This window comes from Embiotoca jacksoni, unplaced genomic scaffold (assembly GCF_022577435.1).
Source record: "Embiotoca jacksoni isolate LCO1_2020_lvr unplaced genomic scaffold, fEmbJac1.0.p SCAF_4, whole genome shotgun sequence".
NCBI lineage: Eukaryota > Metazoa > Chordata > Actinopteri > Embiotocidae > Embiotoca > Embiotoca jacksoni.
Genome location: NW_027185392.1, coordinates 14,135,418 through 14,142,078, shown reverse-complemented (window position 1 = coordinate 14,142,078; position 6,661 = coordinate 14,135,418).

Here is a 6,661-nt window from a genome sequence, read left to right as displayed (position 1 = left end):
AAGATATATCTATTTTGCTCAGAAGATGATGGTCCTCTGACTTCATCCATCTTCACCAGTGAATCAACAATTTCACATTCCCTTTAAAATATTACCACATCTTTAAGATGGATGGGCACACGTTTTGTACAAGCATCCATGGTTCCCAGACATTCTGATGATGTCCCGACTTGTCCTCTATCATTTAGCCTGGCTCCGCCTGACTATTACTCACCACTTCAGTTTCCGTGGTGATTATAGTCTGGAAACTCTGTTCGCATTAAGTTTGTTCAGCCACTCTGAAGGGTGGACCAATCAGCAACCAGTGGGGGCAGCTAAATATGATGGCATTAAGGTAGTGTATGGTGGTAAAGTTTGAGTTTGTGCAACATATGCTGGTCAAAGCCGATTGGTTAAAGGCTGCTCCAAGAGTTTTCAAATGTACCTGAGGTCTTGGCCCATTAGGATGCAACAACTGGAAACAGTCCTCATTGGAGTGCAGCCAGACCCACACTCTATATACACACAGTGAGTTTGTGTCTAGTAATACCAGACTATGTAGTCTATGTTGACCTTTGTGATTTTTTGTGAAATATCTGAACAGTGATTGGTTGATTTTGGCATTTAGTACAGACATTCATGTCCCTGTTAACAGGAAGTGTAGTTTCCATAGTGATACTTTAACCTTTTCACTGTCGGGTCCATTTTTATTAATTGTCCAACACTTTGCTTTAAGACTGAATATCTGCAGCACTGATATTACCATGATATTCACATCAAACTCAACTGTGTTAAGAGCTAATTAGCTAATGTTAGAATATTAACACACAAAAAGTATTCAAATGGTCAACTTTACACCTGTGTAACATCAGCATGTTATCATTTTGCTCAAAGCACCTCTGTGTGTAAATGTAGCCTCACAGAGCCTTTAATGTATCTGCAATGTAACTATTCACATATTAAAGGACGTTGTAAGCCAGTCCTGTAAAATGCAAACATGAATATGTTTTTTTAAAGTTATATAGAAGACATACAGCATGTGCTCTTCATATGTGCGTGTGGAGGACAGAAATGTGTTGGCTTTCATGTAAAGGAAGGAGCTGGTGGTCTTCCTGTTGATGGAGTCCTGAATTCAGGCTGAACATATATTTTTCAGAAAACCTCAACACAAACAAAATAAATCACCAGCTGTCACAAACCACCAGTGAAGTGGAACTGCATGATTACACACTTTCCTTATCAGCGTTCATACATAACCATAAATGTTTTTGGTTTTTTTTTAAATAAAAAGGTCATGAATATTTCTTTTACACTAAATAGCATTACAATCCGTCTTCCTTCTCTTGTCGTATACTTCAGGACGGGAATGATGTCAGATTTGACTAGTACTGCCATATGCCATATGAGAGCTATCACTTCTGAATGCAAGACCTACCTCTGCTTGTAGCCAGCGGCACATCTGTACACCTTCTGTGGTGGGCTCTGCCTGTGGTGGGCTTTTCTTAAGTGTGTGTGCGTATATCAAGCAAGCAGCTGCACAAGATACACACACACACACACGCACACACACACACACACACACACACACACACACACACACACACACACACACACACACACACACACACACACACACACACACACACACAGACGGTCACAGGTGGGCCCTCAATGTGATAGCAACAACAAAGTCTTTAATGAACAAACTGAGCATATTCCCAGCTACTGATCACATGTACCACACACCCTGTACCTGATGTCCAAGTACACCCTTAACATTACGGGTGCCTCAGAGCTAATGGCTGTACTAATTACCTGGATGGATAATGTGTAATGGGTGTTACAGTAAATGACAATGAGGTCATACCCCCTAATTTTCCTTTTGTACCCCACACAGAGCTTGTTCCCAGCTCTCATACTACTACTACTACTACTACACACACACACACACACACACGCACACGCACTGATGGTCTGTATTTGCTCAGGAGTTACTGGAACAGGCCACACTGAAGTCTGGAAACAGAAGGACATCCAGCCTCACAGCCTCCAGGTCTCATGGTTCCACTGATTGACCTGATGAAGACCAAAGGCTTCCAATCACAGAGTCGTGTGTGTGTGTGTGTGTGTGTGCGTGTGTGTGCGTGTGTGTGTGTGTGTGTGTGTGTGTGTGTGTGTGTGCGTGTGCGTGTGAGAGTGAAAGTACAGTATGTGTGTGAGCACATGCTTGCATGTGTGTCACCACCTGACCACACACACGGTTTGGATGAACCATTATCATTTGCACATTAAACTCTTGAAAATACTCCAGAAATTCTGGGGCCAGAATCTGTCTCTCCACCTTCCTGCTGTCTTGTTTCTTTAATCCCACACAAGAAGGCCCACATCAGTGGTCTGTCAAGTGTGTTCCCCGTGTGTGTGTGTGTGTATGACAAGATGGATAAAAGTCTGTATCTGGTGACACAGAGAGACTGTAGCCTTAGTGGTGTATCAACATCCTGCATCATTAACTGTTGGGCTGCAACAAACTATTTCAATGGCTGATTAATATGCCCATTTTTAGTTGAAGTAGTGAAATAAAAAATTTTAGGAAAATGCTCATCACAATTTAAAAGAGCCCATTGGGATGTCATTAAATTGGTTATTTTGTCTGATCGGCAGTCTAATATGTACGCATTCAGACACGCGTTAGGTGCAGCAGGGTTACCTGTGCAGGTAGCTTCTAGGGAAAAGGCTTAACTGTGATTGTTTCTTCAACAGGTAAAATAATTGCAGTTATGATAACTTTCCAACATTATGAAATTAGTTTTACAGCTCATATCATTACATACTGTGCAGTATTTTAGTATCTGAAAGGCCTTTAAACTAGTTATCCTGTCGGTGATTTGTTATTTGCCAATACACAGCACAGTTATACTACTGATGTTTTAGGAAATAAAACAGCTACCGGAAATTATGATGCCCATTTTTCAATACTTTCATCTGTAAAAATGAGTTTAGATGCTCTTGGAGGTGAAAGGTTGTATGAAAGGCCTTTACTAGGTTAGGAAGAATGGTTTAAAAAGGCTAAGTGTGTTTTACCTCACTAACAATCAAAAAGTAATCAAAAGACATAAGAAAGAAGTGAAATAACACCTGGTTTTAGGACTATCTGTGTTCTCTGGCTGACTATGGTTACCTCCATCTGTAATCCTATGACGCTGCTGACTAACTGGAAGCCTATTTTAGACCTGTCTGTACCACACACAAACATTTCCGCTTCAGCTCTTTATTTTTTTACAATATTGCACCAGCAGATTTCTTGGCAGCTCACTGCAATTGTTGCCGGCAAGAAACACCTTTCTCCCCTTTTTACATGGCTAATACCTATCTATATAGGAGTTTCTAATGTTTCGCCTCCACATCAAACAAGGTAACAAGACCAATGCTATAAGCCGCTTTCATTCATCCAGCACACCGGCATCAGCTGAGTGATAAATCCACCCAATAGTGTGTGGGTGGTATGGGCTGTATTCTCTGGGTGGTCATATTTGGGAAATGTGAAGTCCAATAAAGGTGTATAATTTGGAGGGCATTTTCACGCAGCCTGTACCAGATGTACACAAAATGTCTTGAGGTAAGCAGTTGTTGCAGCAAAACATGGATATATTTACCGGCATTGTCTTCATATTCCCGCCGGCATGTAAGTCTTAAATTTAATGAATCCCCTTGAGAACTGTTCACAAAAAGAGCTCAGTTCTCCCTGAATATTTCCATTTGGCAAATGACTCACTTTTGTGTTGCTTGAGCGCAGGAAGTAGTCAGGCTTGTTCTGCATTGAAAATTTGCCTTACACATGTACTCTTGTTGAAAACACTGAGAGAGATTTCCTCGGGATGTCAGCGCTGGTGTCACTGTACATAAGCAGCTACTGCATCAGAGAGAGAAATGACTGACAGAGGGCAGCAGGGAAGAAAGAAAGGAGCGAATGAGTGTTCTGGCTTCTTGACCTCTTGGCATAAGAAGTCTTCTAAGTTCAAACTCCAGTGATTACAAGCTGAGCTGGTATTTAAAGTGTCCCCCCCCCACCACCACTACCACCACGACCACCACCACCACCTCATCTCCCTCCCCCCATTCACTGCAGGCTCGTGTGAGTTGTGTGTGCATGTGTGACAGTGTCTCGGACTTCAATATAAGAACCCTGTGTGTGTGTGTGTGTGTGTGTGTGTGTGTGTGAGTGTGTAGGGGTTTAGTGGAGTAGGTGGGCAGGGTCAGGGGTTGCTTGGTGGGGTTCTGGAGCCAGTGGGCCTTCCTCATTGTTCAAGCTGGAGGAGCCAAAGGGGGTATTGATGCCGAAGGTATTGCCTGCTTACGGTAGGGGGTTAGCAGTAAGTGTGTGTGTGTGTGTGTGTGTCCCTGTGTGTGTGTGTGTGTGTGTGTGTGTGTGTGTGTGTGTGTGTGTGTGTGTGTGTGTGTGTGTGTGTGTGTGTGTGTGTGTGTGTGTGTGTGTGTGTGTGTGTGTGGACCTTCACTCCAGGAGGAACCCACAAGGGGCGGGAAAGGGAAAGTAATTACAGATGATATAGGACCAAAGAGAGGAAATTGATTAAATAAAATGGGTGACCAGGAAGTAAGCAGGGATCTTTGTTTCCCCTTCAATTAAACTGAAATGTCTCAGTGGTCTCTCTTTGAGCTGCATATGGTGGAGCTGGACTGAGTGTGGGGGTTTCTTTCTGTGGATAGGGGAGGGTGGGTGGAAGGGGAGGGGGCAGAGGTGATGTTGATGGATGGATGGACTTGCAGCAGTCTCTGTGGAGGCAGACGGCCGTGATACACTCAATACGTTATTGTATTCACTGTATTTATTTGAAGAAGTGCCATCAGCTGTCTGCAGCCTGCAAGTCTGGAGAGATCATTCCAGTTTGTAACTTTTTAGAGTGTTTTAGATGCTTGCTTGATTGCTAAGAAATGTGGCAACATCCCTACAGTGAAGTCTGATGGTATGATCGTACAGTTTTTAAACATCCATCACAGTTTACAGACCCACGTCCTGGTTCAACTGGGCCTTCCATACCTGCTGTCATATTTGTGCACAGACACAGTTTACTAGTGCAATAGGGGATTCATGTAATCAACATTTACGAGTGACTTGCATTTGAATTTACCTGTAAATAATGTAGCTTGGTTTGTTTACAACCTGTTTATTTGTCAGAATTTCTACTATCCTGCCCTGCCTGACATTAGTGTAATATTAGCCACCTTCTTTTTTTAGATCTGTAATCACAGTTTCTAGCAATGATGGACAAAACCAGAAACACAAGACTGAAGATATAAGACGTAATGAGATATAGGCCAAATTATTGCTGTAACTGTATTAGTTACTAACTCAGTAGCTCAGCACTGAGTTTGGGTGACCTTATTCAAGATAAAGTAAGTAGAAGGTAAAGGATGGATGATACATGTTAGTTTTTGATATTATGTGTTTTGTATTGTTTTTTTTGTTTTTTTTAATATACCAATGACTACCAGAAAAGCTATTGATATATTGAATAAAGTAAATTTCATTCAACTGAATTTAAAAAAGTCACGTGCAGGTCTCTAAACATTTAGGAAAACCATGTAAATATCCATTTTCCATTTGATCCTCAACCTTTAAGCCACCGCTCTCCCATTTACTGTTACTTCTCTATTACTTGCTTGGCAAATGTGAGTCTCCAGTATGAATAGTTTTACAAGGCCAAGGGAGAAATAACAGTGAGGAGAGATTGTGTGTGTGTGTGTGTGTGTGTGTGTGTGTGTGTGTGTGTGTGTGTGTGTGTGTGTGTGTGTGTGTGTGTGTGTGTGTGTGTGTGTGTGTGTCTGTCTGTGGGTGGGTGGATGGGGAGGAGGTGTGGGGGGGATAAAGAAAGAGAAAACAGGTTGTCAGTGTGGTTGAACAGCAAAATAGCATTTTCTCCCTCGGGCTCAGCCTCCACAGATGTTTCATTCAGGCCCCATGGCAGGGCCACTCTAAAAAGTGCTCCAGTCCGACACAATTCAGCCCCTTTGTGCGCTGAAGGAGAGAAGCTCAGCCCACTGTTTACTGCTCATCCACCCCCCCATCCCCCCTTGTCTACCCCCCCTCCTCGTGTTAGCAGGCGGAACAATTGGGGAGGGCCTTGCCCAGAGCTGGGGCGGTGTGGCAGGTCAACAGAATGGGCTGTGAATCCTGTGCCTCTGAATCCTCCGGGTGGGTGGTCCGGCTCTCTCCCCTCTCTGTGTCTCTCTCACACACATACACAGAGAAACACACCCTCTCTTCTCCTCTCCTCCTCCTCTCCTCTCCTCTCCTCTCCTCTCCTCTCCTCTCCTCTCCTCTCCTCTCCTCTCCTCTCCTCTCCTCTCCTCTCCTCTCCTCTCCTTTCTTCTCCTCTCCTCTCCTCTCTTCTTAATCTCCCTCTTCAGCTCATCCACTGGGCCTGATGCTGCTGCCTGCGTTGGAAAAGAAGAAGCCATACCTGGATCTTTCTTCAGGATTAGCAGACTTCACCGATTCCTTGTCACTGCGAGTCCCGGACAGATCCCAGTCGAGCCAGTCGGCAGGAGGGGCCTGCAGGGGCCCACGTGGAGCCTGCCAGTGACTGGGTGGCAGTTAACACTAATCCTGCTGCTGATTACCACTGGCATGGGGAAATAAACAGTAATAAATGAATCTACAATG